Raw genomic sequence first — 15,403 nt, 5'->3', positions numbered from 1 at the left:
TCCCTCTCTCACCCTCCACTCAAAGAAACAGGGGCAGGTCATCTGGCCCCTCGTGTCTGCCACCTTTCACTGTGATCATGACGACCCCACCACCCACCTCTACCTCCTCTTTCACAACCTCAAATTACCGCTAACCTCTATATCCTCTGCCTCCATATGTGAGTACCCCCCCCCCTTCGTTTCTCCTTAATCACCGCAATCTCACAATCCTCCTCACTCTCCACACTCGTCCTCCCCGTCCACCCTCCCCAACCTCACGAAATTCCCCTCGCCATCTCTGGATTAAAAACGCCGGTAAAGATGTCTGTTGTCCACCCGATGTGGTTGTGGGTGAAACCCCGGGCAGGGTTTCAGTTGTCCGCCCGCCTGCGCCTGAGGCCGAGCGGCCTCTCCCCCGGTCCCGGGGCCGCGCTGCCCGAGTCTCCCCCCGACCCCCGGGGACTCTCTGATTCTCTGCTTCTCCGTCACCCTGGATGTGGAAACAGCAGGTCCGGAGCTCGAGGTGTCTGAGGATCGGAAGAGGATGAGATGGACCCGGAGGAGTCTCCCTGACACCGGGAAGAGGTTTACAGACAATGCGTGTGTGCTGGGATCGGAGGGATTCACATCGGGGAGACATTACTGGGAGGTAGAGGTGGCGGGGAGTTAGTACTGGCGTCTGGGAGTCGCCGCAGAGTCTGTGGAGAGGAAGGGAGTGGTCACACTGACCCCGGAGACTGGAGTCTGGAGCATCGGGCGGGTGTGGGGTGACAGGTTTGTTGCAGCCACCTCCCCTCCATCCCGTCTCCCCGCCCGTCCCATCCCCGGGAGGGTGGGAGTTTATATCAGTTACGAGTCCGGGACAGTTTTATTTTACGACGCGGACACCAAGTCCCATCTCCACACCTTCACTGGGAATAAATTCACGGAGAAACTTTATCCTTTCTTCAGGCCTTATAGGGGTGAAAACTGGCTGAGGATGTGCTCCGGTTCCGCTCCGGGTGTGAAAAAGGGTCGGGTCCCGGGACCGGCGTCAGGAGCGGGGCTCAGGGGCTGTGGGGCAGAAACCCGGTGGACAACAGGTCGGCGCTGAACGGCTCCCATTTAATCCCCAAATTCCGCGTCGTAAAAAACCCCCAGCGGAAATAAAACCAGGGGGAATGTAAATGTAGGAAGAGAGAAATAAACAGTAATTGGAATCAGAGCTGTCGATCCGTTCATTTCAACGCGTTAACCGCGTCACTTCTTGGTCCCGCCACTAGATGGCAGCAACGCCGCGCGGTGCGACCACAGACCAGCTGTAACTTTGAGAATTAACTTTGACAATTGCAGAAACAGCGGGAATCTGATTTAATAAGTGACTTTTGTCACCTGTTACCACACCTGCGACCCAAACCACATGCATGGCTTACAATGTGGAATAAAAGCAAAAATTGCCCCCAAAACTCAGCAGGTCAGGCAGCATCTGCAAGGTGAAACTGACCTTACATTTCAATAGACAATAGGTGCAGGAGTAGGCCATTCGGCCCCTCGAGCCAGCACCGCCATTCAATGTGATCATGGCTGATCATTCTCAATCAGTACCCCGTTCCTGCCTTCTCCCCACACCCCCTGACTCCGCTATCCTTAAGAGCTCTATCCAGCTCTCTCTTGAATGCGTTCCGAGAATTGGCCTCCACTGCCTTCTGAGGCAGAGAATTCCACAGATTTACAACTCTCTGAGTGAAAAAGGTTCTTCCTCATCTCCGTTCTAAATGGCCTACCCCTTATTCTTAACCCCTGGTTCGGGACTCCCACAACATTGGGAACATGTTTCCTGCCTCTAGCGTGTCCAGTCCCTTAATAATCTTACATGTTTCAATAAGATCCCCTCTCATCCTTCTAAATTGCAGCGTACACAAGCCTAGTCGCTCCAGTCTTTCAACAGACGACAGTCCCACCATTCCGGGAATTAATTCGGGCAGTCAGTCAAGGAGTAACAGGTTTAGTTTAGTTTCGAGATACAGTGCGGAAGCAGGCTCTTTGGCCCACCTAGTCCGCTCCGACCAGCGATCCCCGCACGACCCTACACACGCACTCGGGACAATTTACAATTTTACCGAGGCCAATTAACCTGCAAACCTGTCTTCTTTGGAATGTGGGAGGAAACAGGAGCACCTGGAGAAAACCCACGCGGGTCACGGAGAGTCAAGTCAAGTCAAGTCAAGTTTATTTGTAACACACATACAAGATGTGCAGTGAAATGAAAGTGGCAACGCCTGCAGATTGTCCTAAACTACAAAACACAATAGAAAAAAAAAATTTAACACAAAAAAAATAATTAATACAGTAAATTAAATTAGTCCCTGGTGATATGAGAGTTAACAGTCCAGATGGCCTGTGGGAAGAAACTGCGTCTCATCCTCTCTGTTTTCACAGCGTGACAGCGGAGGCGTTTGCCTGACCGTAGTAGCTGGAACAGTCCGTTGCTGGGGTGGTAGGGGTCCCCCATAATGTTGTTGGCTCTGGATCTGCACCTCCTGATGTATAGGTTCTGCAGAGGGGGCGAGTGTAGTTCCCATAGTGCGTTCAGCCGAATGCACTACTCTCCGCAGAGCCTTCCTGTCCTGGGCAGAGCTGTTCCCAAACCAGATTGTGATGTTTCCGGACAAGATGCTTTCTACAGCCCCAGAGTAGATCCTCTGAAGGATCCTCAGAGAGACTCTGAATCTCCTCAACTGTCTGAGGTGGTAAAGGCGCTGCCTTGCCTTACTCACCAGTGCGGCAATGTGTGTTGTTCATGTCAGATCCTCTGTGATGTGGACTCCCAGGTATTTAAAGCTGCTCACCCTATCCACAGTAATCCCATTTATCTCCAGTGGCGTGTACGTCCTCGGACGTTGGGCCCTTCTAAAGTCCACAATCAGCTCCTTAGTTTTTGTGACATTCAAGAACGGTTTCAGCAGCAAAAGCAAACCTGTGGTATCTTCCTCCCTGTCTCGATTGTGGTTTACCTTAGACCCAAAGTGAACAGGAAACCGAGACGCAAACTAGGTCAGTCATCATGGGCAGGAAACAACTGCAGGTGCTGGTTTAAATCGGAGAATAGGCACAAAATGCTGGAGTGACTCAGCGGGCCAGGCAGCATTACTGGAGAGAAGGAGAAGACTCTGATGAAGGGTCTCGACCCAAAAATGTCACCCATTCCTTCTGTCCAGACAGAGATGCTGCCTGTCTTGCTGAGTTACTCCAGCATTTGGTGTCTATCTTAGGTCAGCTGCCTTGCCTTGCAAAGCTGTTTGCTGTTTGCTGAGGGGGTGATGGGACTGGGTAGAGGGGGCTTCTCTCTGTGTCTACCAGGGAGTGTGTGACAGGTCAGTGCAGAGGGAACTTCATTCCTCATCTAACCCTTGCCCTGTGTTTAAAAAAAATATCATCCAAAATGCTTTATTTCAATTATACACAAATACAGAGTAGTAACAAAATCAAGACTGCCATTTGGCACTTTACAATCAAACTGTTTAGTTTAGTTTGGAGATACAGCGCGGAAACAGGCCCTTCGGCCCACCGAGTCCGCACCGACCAGCGATCCCCGCACATTAACACCATCATACACACACTGGGGACAATTTACGTTTCCACTAAGCCAATTAACCTACATACAATAGACAGTAGACAATAGGTGCAGGAATAGGCCATTCGGCCCTTCGAGCCAGCATCGCCATTCAATGTGATCATGGCTGACCATTCATAATCAGTACCCCGTTCCTGCCCTATCCCCATACCCCCTGACTCCGCTATCATTAAGAGCTCTATCTAACTCTCTCTTGAATGCATTCAGAGAATTGGCCTCCACTGCCTTCTGGGGCAGAGAATTCCACAGATTTACAACTCTCTGAGTGAAAACTTTTTTCCTCATCTCCGCTATAAATGGCCTACTGCACCTATTTTCTATGTTTCCATATGTCAATAGAGTATTAATTAATTCATTCATTCATTCATTTATGTGTTGCTGTTGTGAAATCAGGAAAACCAATCTAACTTGAGGAAGAAGTAGTCAGGGGAGAAATTCCCACTGATGATGAAAGTCGCTGGAAATAGTGACGGTCTTACTTTTTAAAGACCTTTTGTCACAAGCTCTGCATTTCTCTTTAATCTGCCACATCTTTGTCATAGATTCATAGAGTCGTGGAGTGGTACAGCGGGGAAACAGGCCCTTCGGCCCATCTTGCCCACTCCGGCCTTGTTCCCACTCGACTCTCCCCACCCTTTACACCTGACATTCCTCACCACTGCTTCTCTCTCACTCGGCTCATTCAGACCACCCCAGTCCCCCACCTCTCTCATTCATTTATGTGACCCTCTCACTCTAAGCCTCTCGCTTGCAACTCATTTATTTCTCTCTCTCTCCCTCTCCCTCTCCCTCTCTCTCTCCCTCTCCCCCTCTCTCTCTCTCTCCCTCTCTCTCCCCCCTCTCTCTCCCCCTCTCTCCCCCTCTCTCTCTCTCCCCCTCTCTCTCTCTCTCTCCCCCTCTCTCTCTCTCTCTCCCCCCCCCATCCCCTCCCCCCCTCCCCCCATCCCCCCCTCCCCCTAGTCTTCCTGTCTCCATCTACATCCTATCTTTGTCCCTCCACCTCCCCTGACATCAGTCTGAAGAACGGTCTCGACCCGAAACGTCATCCGTTCCTCCTCTCCTGAGATGCTGCCTGACCCGCTGAGTTGCTCCAGCGTTTTGTGATTGCTACTGGTACTAAGCTTGCTGGAGCGTTACACTGTGGTTCGTGTGGTCTCATGTGGTGCTGTCTCTTCTGCAAACTCAGCGGGCTGCGAAACCTCGCAAAGACGCATTGATCAGGCACCTGGTGCCATTTAGTGTCATCGAGTCATACAGCACGGAAACAGGCCCTTCAGCCCAACTTCCCCATGCCGACCAAGAAGCCCCACCTACGCTTGTCTCAGCTGCCCGCGTTTGGCCGACACCCTTCCAAACCTTTCCTATCCATGGGCATAGAGTCATACAGCACGGAAACAGGCCTTTCAGCCCAACTTCCCCATGCCATAGAGTCAGACAGTTATAGTGTCATACAACACAGAAACAACTTCCCCATGCCAACCATGACGCCCCATCTACGCTAGTCCCACCTTCCATCATCAATTTCCTCCTGGTAGGAACATCTTCTTGGGCAAGTCCTGCCCTTCCTCAATGTTCAATGGTTCAATGGTCTCCATCTTATCTTGTGCGCCAAGGTACCGCGAGACTATTTTCTGCGTGCAGATCAGTGAGATCATTCATAGTCAGAGTCATACAATGTGGAAACAGGCCCTTCAGCCCAAGTTGCCCATGCTGACCAACATGCTCCATTGTGCGGCACGGTGGCGCAGCAGTAGAGTTAAAAAAAAATTTTTTTTAGAGATACAGCGCGGAAACAGGCCCTTCGGCCCACCGTCAGGGGTCAGGGGTCAGGGAAGAGTGGGGGGAGGGAGGAAAAGGTGGGTGAGGGGGAAGGGGACAGTGAGAGTGAAAGGAAGGTAATTTAAAAGAGTGTTAGGGGGAGAGGCGGAGAAGAGAGGTAGATCACATGCACCAAGGCAAACATTCAGTGTCTCTGTAGGAAAATAAACTGCAGGTGCTGGTTAAAATGGAAGGTAGACACAAAATGCTGGAGTAACTCAGCGGGTCAGGCAGCATCTCGGGAGAGAAGGAACGGGGCGAGACCCTTCTTCACACTGAAGTGCAGACACAAAATGGTAGACATTCAGTCCCAGCTCACCGACAGGAAGCTATGGTCTTTAAGATGTGGTGGAGACGTTCTTGATCCTCTGCTCTGATGGTAAAGGCGAGGCGGAGGCGAAAGAACTGCAGAAAAGTTGCAAGACCGCACTGCATCTAGGGCACTTCAGAAAAACCTCATCTTTCTGCACTTTTGCTGTGTAATAATTAGCTTTGCAACAGGCGGGTGTCAATATTACACGGTTGATTCAGGCAACTACTCAGCCCCTTTGTCCCTTGTTCACTGGGGAAGAGGTGGTAACGAAGGGGTACAAGGATGTGAACAGCAGAACTACAAGGGCGGCTGGAGTGGGGGGGGGTGGGGAAGGGGGGGCAGAGGAAAGGAATCCAAGGGGCCACCTGAAATCTGAAAAATCAACGTTCATACTGCTGGGGTATGAGCTGCCCAAACGAAATATGAGGTGTTGTTCCTCCAATTTGCGTGTTGCCCCACTCTGAGAGTGGAAGGACGAGACCCAGGACAGAAAGGTCAGTCGGGGAATGGGAAGGGGAGTTAAAATGTTTGGCAACTGGCTAAAACTGAGCGAGACAATCTTGGTTCTCCCGACTGGGGAGACTGACTTTCAGTCTGAGGAAGGGTCTCGACCCGAAAAAGGTCACCTATTCCCTTTCTCCAGGGAGGCAGTCATGAAGATGTAGAAATGGTGTGATCCGAGTGGGGGCATTTGTGTCGGCTCATACAGAAAGTATCATTATTCACTTCCGTGTGACAGCTCGAGGAAACTTTGCAACTGAAAGCTGGAAAATGCAGAAGTGTGACATTTTCCCTTTCCCACAGCAAGCAGTTGCATTTGGGAAACTCCTTCTCAGTTGCACTTCTGTGCTCCTGCGTTGGATTCTGTTGCCTTTTTTTTTTTTAAAGTACTTTATCGAAACTAAATTTGTTCAATTGTTCACAATAATAATATTTATGAAACGTTAATAATGACAGCCCACCGCCACAATACCTGTTGGGCCCAAACCCCTCCTGCATTGGCGTAGCACCCTCTCCTCCCCCCCCCCCTCCTTCTTTAAAATGTGAATAACTTTAAAAATATAACACCGATTTCAATGAACCTTCTTCCATTAGCACCAAAGGGACGACGGTGAGTAAGGTGGGCCTAAAATTGTCGTGCTATTGTGTACCATTTTGGCTGTAGTTCAGGAACAAACAAACAAACAAACGAGAGTTTTGGTAGACAGATATCAAGTGACTATTTGAAAAGGTCGGCATGGTGGCGCAGCGGTAGAGTTGCTGCCTTAGAGCGCCAGAGACCCGGGTTTGATCTTGACTATGGGTGCCAGTCTGTACAGAGTTTGTACGTTCTCCCCGTGACCTGCGTGGGTTTTCTCCATGTCTTCGGTTTCCTCCCACACTCCAAAGACATACAGGTTTGTTGGCTAATTGGCTTGGTAAAATTGTAAATTGTCCCTCGTGTGTGTAGGATAGTGCTAGTGTGGGGATCGATGGTCGGCACGGACTCGGTGGGCCGAAGGGCCTGTTTCCGTGCTGTATCTCAAAGCTAAACTTCGGAGATGCTGACTGACTCGCCGAGTTACTCCAGCGCTCTGTGTCCTTTTGTGGATTAACAGGCATCTGCAGTACCTTGTTGCTACCTAATCCTTTCTCAAAGGTTTAGAGGGATAAGGGTCAGAGGCAGTCAAATAGCTCAGGTTGGCTGCTGAATTAGCATGGAACATTGGGCCTGAAGACCTGTTTCCATGTTCTATCAAGCTAATACTCACTTTTTATCCGTCCGATAGACACTACGTAAACTAGAATCACCGTTTCGCAACATCAGTGTCTAAGGGCTTGTGAGTCATGGACCAGTTGTGAAATGTGTTGAATTTTAGGCAATTAGCTAACCAATAAACAATGCAGGATATGACCAATTCATCATCTGTCACCTTCTAAGAATAGGAAAAAGACCAGGACCAGTGACTGACAACAGCCCGTCGCTGACTAACAAGACCTCTTGCGAAGGGTTCCCACCCAAAACATCGCCCATCCTTTTTCACCAGAGATGGGACAGGTTTGGAGGGATAAGGGGCCAAATGCAGGCAGGTGGGACTAGTGCAGCCTGGACACGTTGGCCCAGTGTTGGCGAGTTGGGACGAAGGGCCTGTTTCCACGCTGTATCACTCTATGACAGGGGTGTCAAACTCATTTTCACCCCGGGCCACATCAGCATTATGGTTGCCCTCAAAGGGCCGGTTGTAACTGGCCCCCCTTTTTCCCCACTATCTCCCCCCCCCACCCCCCACATTCTCTCCTCCCCCAGCCCCTCTCTCTCCCCCAGCCCCACACTCTCCTCCACCCCTCCTCACCTACCCCCACCTCCCCCACTGTCTCCTCCCCTCACCCCCCTCCCACCCCTATCTTCTCCTTCACCCACCCACCCCACCTGCATTCTCACCGTCCCCCTCCCCCCACTCTCCCCCTTCCCCCACTAACTTCCCCCCACCACCACCACCCTTCCCCCCACACTTCCTCTCTCCTCCCCTCACCCTCCTTTCACTCTCACTGTGCCCTTCCCCCTCACCCACCTTTTCCTCCCTCCCCCCACTCTCCCCTCTTCCCTGACCCCCACTGTCCCCCTTCCCTCCCCTCCACTCTCTCAACCCTCAACAACCCCCCTCCCCTGCTGTCCCCTTCCCCCCACCCCTCCTCCTCCCCACCCGCACTCTGCCCTCCTCCCCAGTCCCACTTTCCCTCCCACCCGGACTCGCACTCTCCCCCACCCCTTTCCCCAACCCCCCCCTTTCCACCACTCTCTCCTCCCCAGCCCCACTCCTCTCCTCCCCCCACCCTCACCCCCCACCTACCCCCACCCTCCCCACCACACACTCGCCCCACCCCCATTCTCACTGCCCCTCCCCACCGTCCTCTCTTCCCCACCCCCACTGTCCCTCTTCCCCCCACCCACCTTCTCCCCCTTTCCTCGCCCCCACTCTTCCCCGACCCCCAGTCCCCTTCCCCCCGCCCCCACTCTCTCTTCCCCCCCCCCCCACCACCCCCTTCAATAGTCGTATATTTCAATCAATATTTATTTGTCACATACACATAAATGTGTAGTGAAATGAAAAATTACCCGCAGTTCAACAATAAGGCCAATAAGAATAATCAATAAAAATACAATCATAAACTAACACCAAACAAAAGAAACATCCATCACAGTGAGTCTCCTCCAGTCCCTCCTCACTGTGATGGAAGGCCACAATGTCTTTTCTCTTCCCCTGCCGTCTTCTCCCGCGGTCAGGCTGTTGGAGTTGCCACGTCGGGGCACACTCTCCCTCCCACCCCCACTCTCTGCTCCTCCCACCCCCCCCCCCCCCCTCCCCCACTCTCCCTCCCACCCCCACTCTCTGCTCCTCCCACCCCCCCACCCCCACTCTCTCTTCCCCCAACCACCCCCCACCCCTGCTGTCCCCCTCCCCAGTCCCACTCTCCCCCTACTCTCTCCTCACCCACTCTCACCCCCCCTTTCCCCCATTCTCCCCTTCCCCCCCACCCCATTCTCTCCTCCCACCCCCCTCCTACCCCCACCCTTCCCTCCACCCACTCGGCCCCACGTCCACTCCCCTCCGTGGAGCCGTTGGCGGCGAAAGGCACTTACCGAGCGTGCAGGGAGGAGGAGGAGGAGGGAGCTCCGGACCACTCGAGGCGGGCGGCGGAGGTGCGACTACTCGAGGCGGGCGGCGGAGGTGCGACTACTCGAGGCGGGCGGCGGCTACTCTGGGAGAGTGGGGAGGGGGAGAGAAGCGAGGGGAGAGAGGAGAGACGAGAGAGGCGCTGCGGGAGGCGAGCACAAGATGGCGCTGCGGGAGGCGCGCACAAGATGGCGCTGCGGGAGGCGAGCACAAGATGGCGCTGCGGGAGGCGAGCACAAGATGGCGCTGCGGGAGGCGCGCACAAGATGGCGCTGCGGGAGGCGCGCACAAGATGGCGCTGCGGGAGGCGCGCACAAGATGGCGCTGCGGGAGGCGCGCACAAGATGGCGGAGCGCGAGGAGGCGCGCACAAGATGGCGCTGCGGGAGGCGCGCACAAGATGGCGGAGCGCGAGGAGGCCGCCATCTTTGTGAAGTCGCGACGCGGCCGTCGGTGGCAGCGGCCGCTGAAGGAGGAGGAGAAGAGGCTGCCCGCTGCGCTGCGCTGCGCTGCGGCCTGTGTGCGGTAACGGTGCTGGGCCCGGGTGGGAGGGGGGACTCGAGGAAGCCGTGGCGTGGGTTGAAGGGACGGATGAACGGACCATCAGTCCGACCATCTCCCTCCTGCTCGGGAGTGTCCCCCGGGTGTGGGAGAGCGGGGAGAGTGAGGAGAGGAGAGGCGGTGATTGCGGGCGGGCGGCTCCGCTAACGGCGGCCATCTTGTTTGTGCGTGTGAGGAAAGGCCGTGCGTGGTGACGTCAGACGCACAGCACTTGGACAAAATGAAATTAAAGTTTTAAAGCTTAAAATGTCTTTAACTTAAAAGGTATTCAACCAATGACAATTAAGCTCTCACGGGTCACATAAAATGACGTGGCGGGCCGGATTCGGCCCGCGGGCCTTGAGTTTGACACATGTGATTTAGAGGGATATGGGCCAAACGCAGGCAGGTGGGACTAGCGTAGATGGGACGTCATGGTTGGCATGGGGAGGTTGGGCCGAAAGGCCTGTTTCTGTGCTGTATGAATCTATGCCCGTGGGTAGGTAAGACTTGGTGGGATATGGGCCAAGCGTGGGCAGGTGGGACTAGCGTAGATGGGGCGTCATGGTTGGCATGGGGAGGTTGGGTCGAAAGGCCTGTTTCTGTGCTGTATGAATCTATGCTCATGGGTAGAAAAGGCTTGGTGGGATATGGGCCAAACGTGGGCAGGTGGGACTAGCGTAGATGGGGCGTCATGGTTGGCATGGGGAAGTTGTTTCTGTGTTGTATGACACTATAACTCTCTAACTCTATGGCATGGGGAAGTTGGGCTGAAAGGCCTGTTTCCGTGCTGTATGACTCTATGCCCATGGATAGGAAAGGTTTGGAAGGGTGTCAGCCAACGCGGGCAGCTGAGACAAGCGTAGGTGGGGCTTCTTGGTCGGCATGGGGAAGTATGACTCGATGACACTAAATGGCACCGGGTGCCTGATCAATGCGTCTGCGAGGTTTCGCAGCCCGCTGAGTTTGCAGAAGAGACAACACCACATGAGACCACACGAACCACAGTGTAACGCTCCAGCAAGCTTAGTACCAGTAGCAATCACAAAACGCTGGAGCAACTCAGTGGGTCAGGCAGCATCTCAGGAGAGGAGGAACGGGTGACGTTTTGGGTCGAGACCATTCTTCAGACTGATGTCAGGGGGAGGTGGAGGGACAAAGATAGGATGTAGTTGGAGACAGGAAAACTAGTGGGAGAACTGGGAAGGAGGAGGGGGGGGGAAGAGAGGGACAGAGGAACTATCTGAAGTTAGAGAAATCAATGTTCACACCACTGGGCTGCAAGATGCCCAAACGAAATATGAGATGCTGTTCCTCCAATTTGCGCTGGGCCTCACTCTGACAATGGAGGAGGCCCAGGACAGAAAGGCCAGACTGGGAGTGGGAGGGGGAGTTGAAGTGCTCAGCCACCGGGAGATCAGGTTGGCTAAGGCAGACTGAGCGAAGGCGTTGAGCGAAACGATCGCCGATCCTGCGTTTGGTCTCGTGGTTACCAGTAGCAATGCTTGCTTGAGCAAGATGCCAACTAGCACTAGGAGTTTTTATTTCCAACCACTGTTTGTGTCACTTTTATCTTGAGAAATGCTTCTCCATTGCACGACAACTGCAACTGGTCTTGTTCCTGACTTTAGACAGCGTTTTAGATGATGGGTTGGTCATATCCTGCATTGATTGCACAACTGACTTTGCATTTATTTATTGGATATCTAATATTAGAATTCAACATAAACAACTCTGTGCAGCTGGGTGACTGATTCACAAGACCCCAGGCTATCCTGCTTGCAAAGGGTGATTCTCACATGCAGTAACATGCCACCTTTAGGCAGCATTAAAACAGCTGGAGAAAAATCCCGTCAGCCCATATTGCTGTGGTTGGCTCATAAGGCCATAAGTGATAGGAGTAGAATTAGGGCCATTCGGCCCATTAAGTCTACTCTGCCATTCAATCATGGCTGATCTATCTCTCCCTCCTAACCCAATTCTCCTGCCTTCTCCCCATAACCCCTGACACCCACACCAATCAAGAATCTATCTAACCCTGCCTTAAAAATATCCATTGGCAGCCTTCATAGCCTTCTGTGGCAAAGAATTCCACAGGTTCCTCCTCATTTGCTTCCTAAAGGAACGTCCTTTAATTCTGAGGCTATGGCCTCTAGTCCTTGACTCTCCCACTAGTGGAAACATCCTCTCCACGTCTACTCTACCCAGGCCTCGAGAGGCATGTACAAGCAACAGTGGGGAAAAGAGAGAGGGAGGGGAGAGAGAGGGGGGTAGTGAGAGAGATAGAGAGAGGGAAGGAGGGAGGGAGGGAAGGAGGGCATGAGGGAAGGAGGGAGGGAGAGAGAGAGAGAGAGAGAGGAAGGAAGAGGGAGAGAGAGAGAGAGGGGAGGAAGAGGGGGAGAGAGAGGGGAAGAGGGAGAGAGAGAGAGAGAAAAAGAGGGAGAGAGAGAGAAAGGGGAAAGAGGGAGTGAGAGGAGGAGGGAGCGAGAGGGAGAGGGGGAGGGGGAGGGAGAGGAGGAGAGAGAGGGGAGAGAGAGGGAGAGGGAGAGGGAGAGGGAGAGGAAGAGGGAGAGAGAGAGGGAGAGGGAGAGGGAGAGAGAGAGAGAGAGGGGAGGGAGGGAGAGAGAGGTGATAATGTGCAAGCGAGAGGCTTAGAGAGTGAGAGGGCACATAAATGAATGAGAGAAGTGGGGGACTGGGGTGGTCTGAATGAGCCGAGTGAGACAGAAGCAGTGGTGAGGAATGTCAGGGGTAAAGGGTTTTGAAAGTCGAGTGGGAACAAGGGGGATAAAGGCCGGTGTGGGCAAGATGGGCCAAAGGGCCTGTTTCCCCGCTGTACCACTCCACGACTCTATGAATCTATGACAAAGATGTGGCAGATTAAAGAGAAATGCAGAGCTTGTGACAAAAGGTCTTTAGAAAGTAAAACCGTCACTATTTCCAGCGACTTTCATCATCAGTGGGAATTCCTCCTCAAGTTAGATTGGTTTTCCTGATTTGACAACAGCAACACATTAATGAATGAATGAATTAATTAATTAATACTCTATTGACATATGGAAACATAGAAAATAGGTGCAGGAGGAGGCTATTCGGCCCTTCGAGCCGGCACCGCCATTCATTGTGATCATGGCTGATCGTCCACAATCAGTGACCCGTGCCCGCCTTCTCCCCATACTCGTTATTCCGGTAGCCCCCAAAGCTCTATCCAACTCTCTCTTAAATTCGTCCAGTGAATTGGAATTGGCCTACACTGCCCTCTGTGGCAGAGAATTCCACAAATTCACGACAAATCCTCTGGGTGGAAAAAGTTTCTTCTCACCTCGAGTGCCAGTGACATTCTTTGCTTGCATAACCAAGGTATGCAAGTAGTCACCACATAAAGGGTGTTTACAAAGCTACCCTTGCGCCAGGTCCCCCTTTCTTCCCCCCCTCCCCCCTCACGGCACCCCCCCCCCCCCCACGCCGAATCCTCCTTTGTTCCTTCCCTGGGAGTGTGATGAGCCATCTCCCTGGCTCTTCACACTGTCCTGACTCACCTGGTGACCTTCTACCGCTGCACCATAGAGAGCATCCTAACACATGGGATCCCTGTGGGATCAGCTGCACGGAGGCAGAGAGGAGAGCTCTTCAGCGGGTAGTCCATAGAGCTCAGAGGACCATCGGAACACAGCTACCAGCCTTGGAGGGCATCTACAACACACGATGCGTCAGAAAAGCCACCAGCATCCACAAAGACTCTTCACACCCCTGTAACAGTCTGTTCGAACTTCTACCATCGGGCAGACGATACAAGGCCTTATACGCCCGCACCTCCAGACTCAGGAACAGCTTCATCCCCAGGGCCATAGCTGCTATGAACCGGTCCTGCTGAGCCAGATGGTCATATCGCACAGTGAACCGGCACAGATCTCCTTGCACTTTATTCTGTTTTAAAACTGTTACAATTTGTTTCATTGGGTTGTTTAAATTAATACTGACTAGCTAATTAAATTATTGCATCGTATGGGAGGCGCATTCCCAATCTCGTTGTACCCCTGTACAATGACAATAAAGATATATTGTATTGTATTGATAGCGGGAGAGAGACTTGAATTTTCATATAAATCGGGCTTCTTCCTCGGCAATGGGGTACATGAGTCTCTATATGTTATGGAGTCATACAGAATACAGAATAGCTTTATTGTCATTCGTTTTACTGATCAAAATTAATTTGCCAGCAGTCACAGAGCAAAAAAAAACAAAGAACACAAGACACACAACCCCAACACAAACATCCATCACAGTGACTCCAAACACCCTCTCTCTGTAATGGAGGCCAAAAAACTTCCTCTCTCTTCCCCTATGCCCCACCCACGGACAGACAGCTCGACGCATACCGAGGCGACCGACTCGCAAGGAGATGGAAGGTCCCGCGGCCGAGCCGCACCGGGCGCTGGAAAATACCGCGGCCGTACCGGGCGATGGAAGGCCCCGCGGCCGAGCCACACCGGGCGATGGAAGGCCCCGCGGCCGAGCCGCGCCGTCGATGGTAAGTCCCGCGGCCGAGCCGTACCGTGCGAAGGAAGGCCCCGCGGCCGAGCCGCACCGTCGATGGAATATCCTACGGCCGTACCGGGCGATGGAAAATCCCGCAGCCGAGCTGCACCAGGCGATGGAAGGCCCCGCGGCCGAGCCGCACCGGGCGCTGTTAAGTCCCGCGGCCGAGCCACACCGTGCGATGGAAAATCCCGTGGCCGAGCTGCACCGGGCGCTGTTAAGTCCCGCGGCCGAGCCTCGCCCCGAGGAAGAGACCTAAAAAAAGAAAGATTTCCCCCACCCCACTACCCCCCCACACCCCCCACACATACACAGCCAAAAACAAACCACCCCAACACCAACACACAAACAAAAAAGGGAAAAAGGACAAACAGACAGACAGCGAGCCGCAGCCATTACGGCGGCGCCACACGTGACACACTGAGTGAAACACTGGAAACACGCTCTTCGGCCCAACAATGTTTTAATTTGATAACTCCCACCCTCCCACACTCCAAAGACGTACAGGTAACCAAATTTTCCAAATTTTAGGAAAGACATTCTTGCTATTGAGAGCCTGCAGCGTAGGTTCACCAGGTTAATTCCCGGAATGGCGGGACTGTCGAATTTTGAAAGACTGGAGCGACTGGGCTTGTATACACTGGAATTTAGAAGGATGAGAGGGGATCTTATTGAAACATATAAAAATGATTAAGGGATTGGACACGCTTGAGGCAGGAAACATGTTCCCAATGTTGGAGTCCAGAACCAGGGGCAACAGTTTAAGAATAAGGGGTAGGCCATTTATAGCAGAGATGAGGAAAAACTTTTTCACTCAGAGAGTTGTGAATCTGTTGAATTCCCTGCAGCAGAAGGCAGTGGAGGCCAATTCTCTGGATGCTTTCAAGAGAGAGCTGGATAGAGCTCTTAATGGTAGCAGAGTCAGGGGGTATGGGGAGAAGGCAGG

The sequence above is a fragment of the Rhinoraja longicauda genome, chromosome 19 (genome assembly GCF_053455715.1).
Source record: "Rhinoraja longicauda isolate Sanriku21f chromosome 19, sRhiLon1.1, whole genome shotgun sequence".
NCBI classification, from domain to species: domain Eukaryota; kingdom Metazoa; phylum Chordata; class Chondrichthyes; order Rajiformes; family Arhynchobatidae; genus Rhinoraja; species Rhinoraja longicauda.
The sequence above is the reverse complement of the archived record's forward strand: the minus strand, read 5'-3'. Positions refer to the sequence as shown.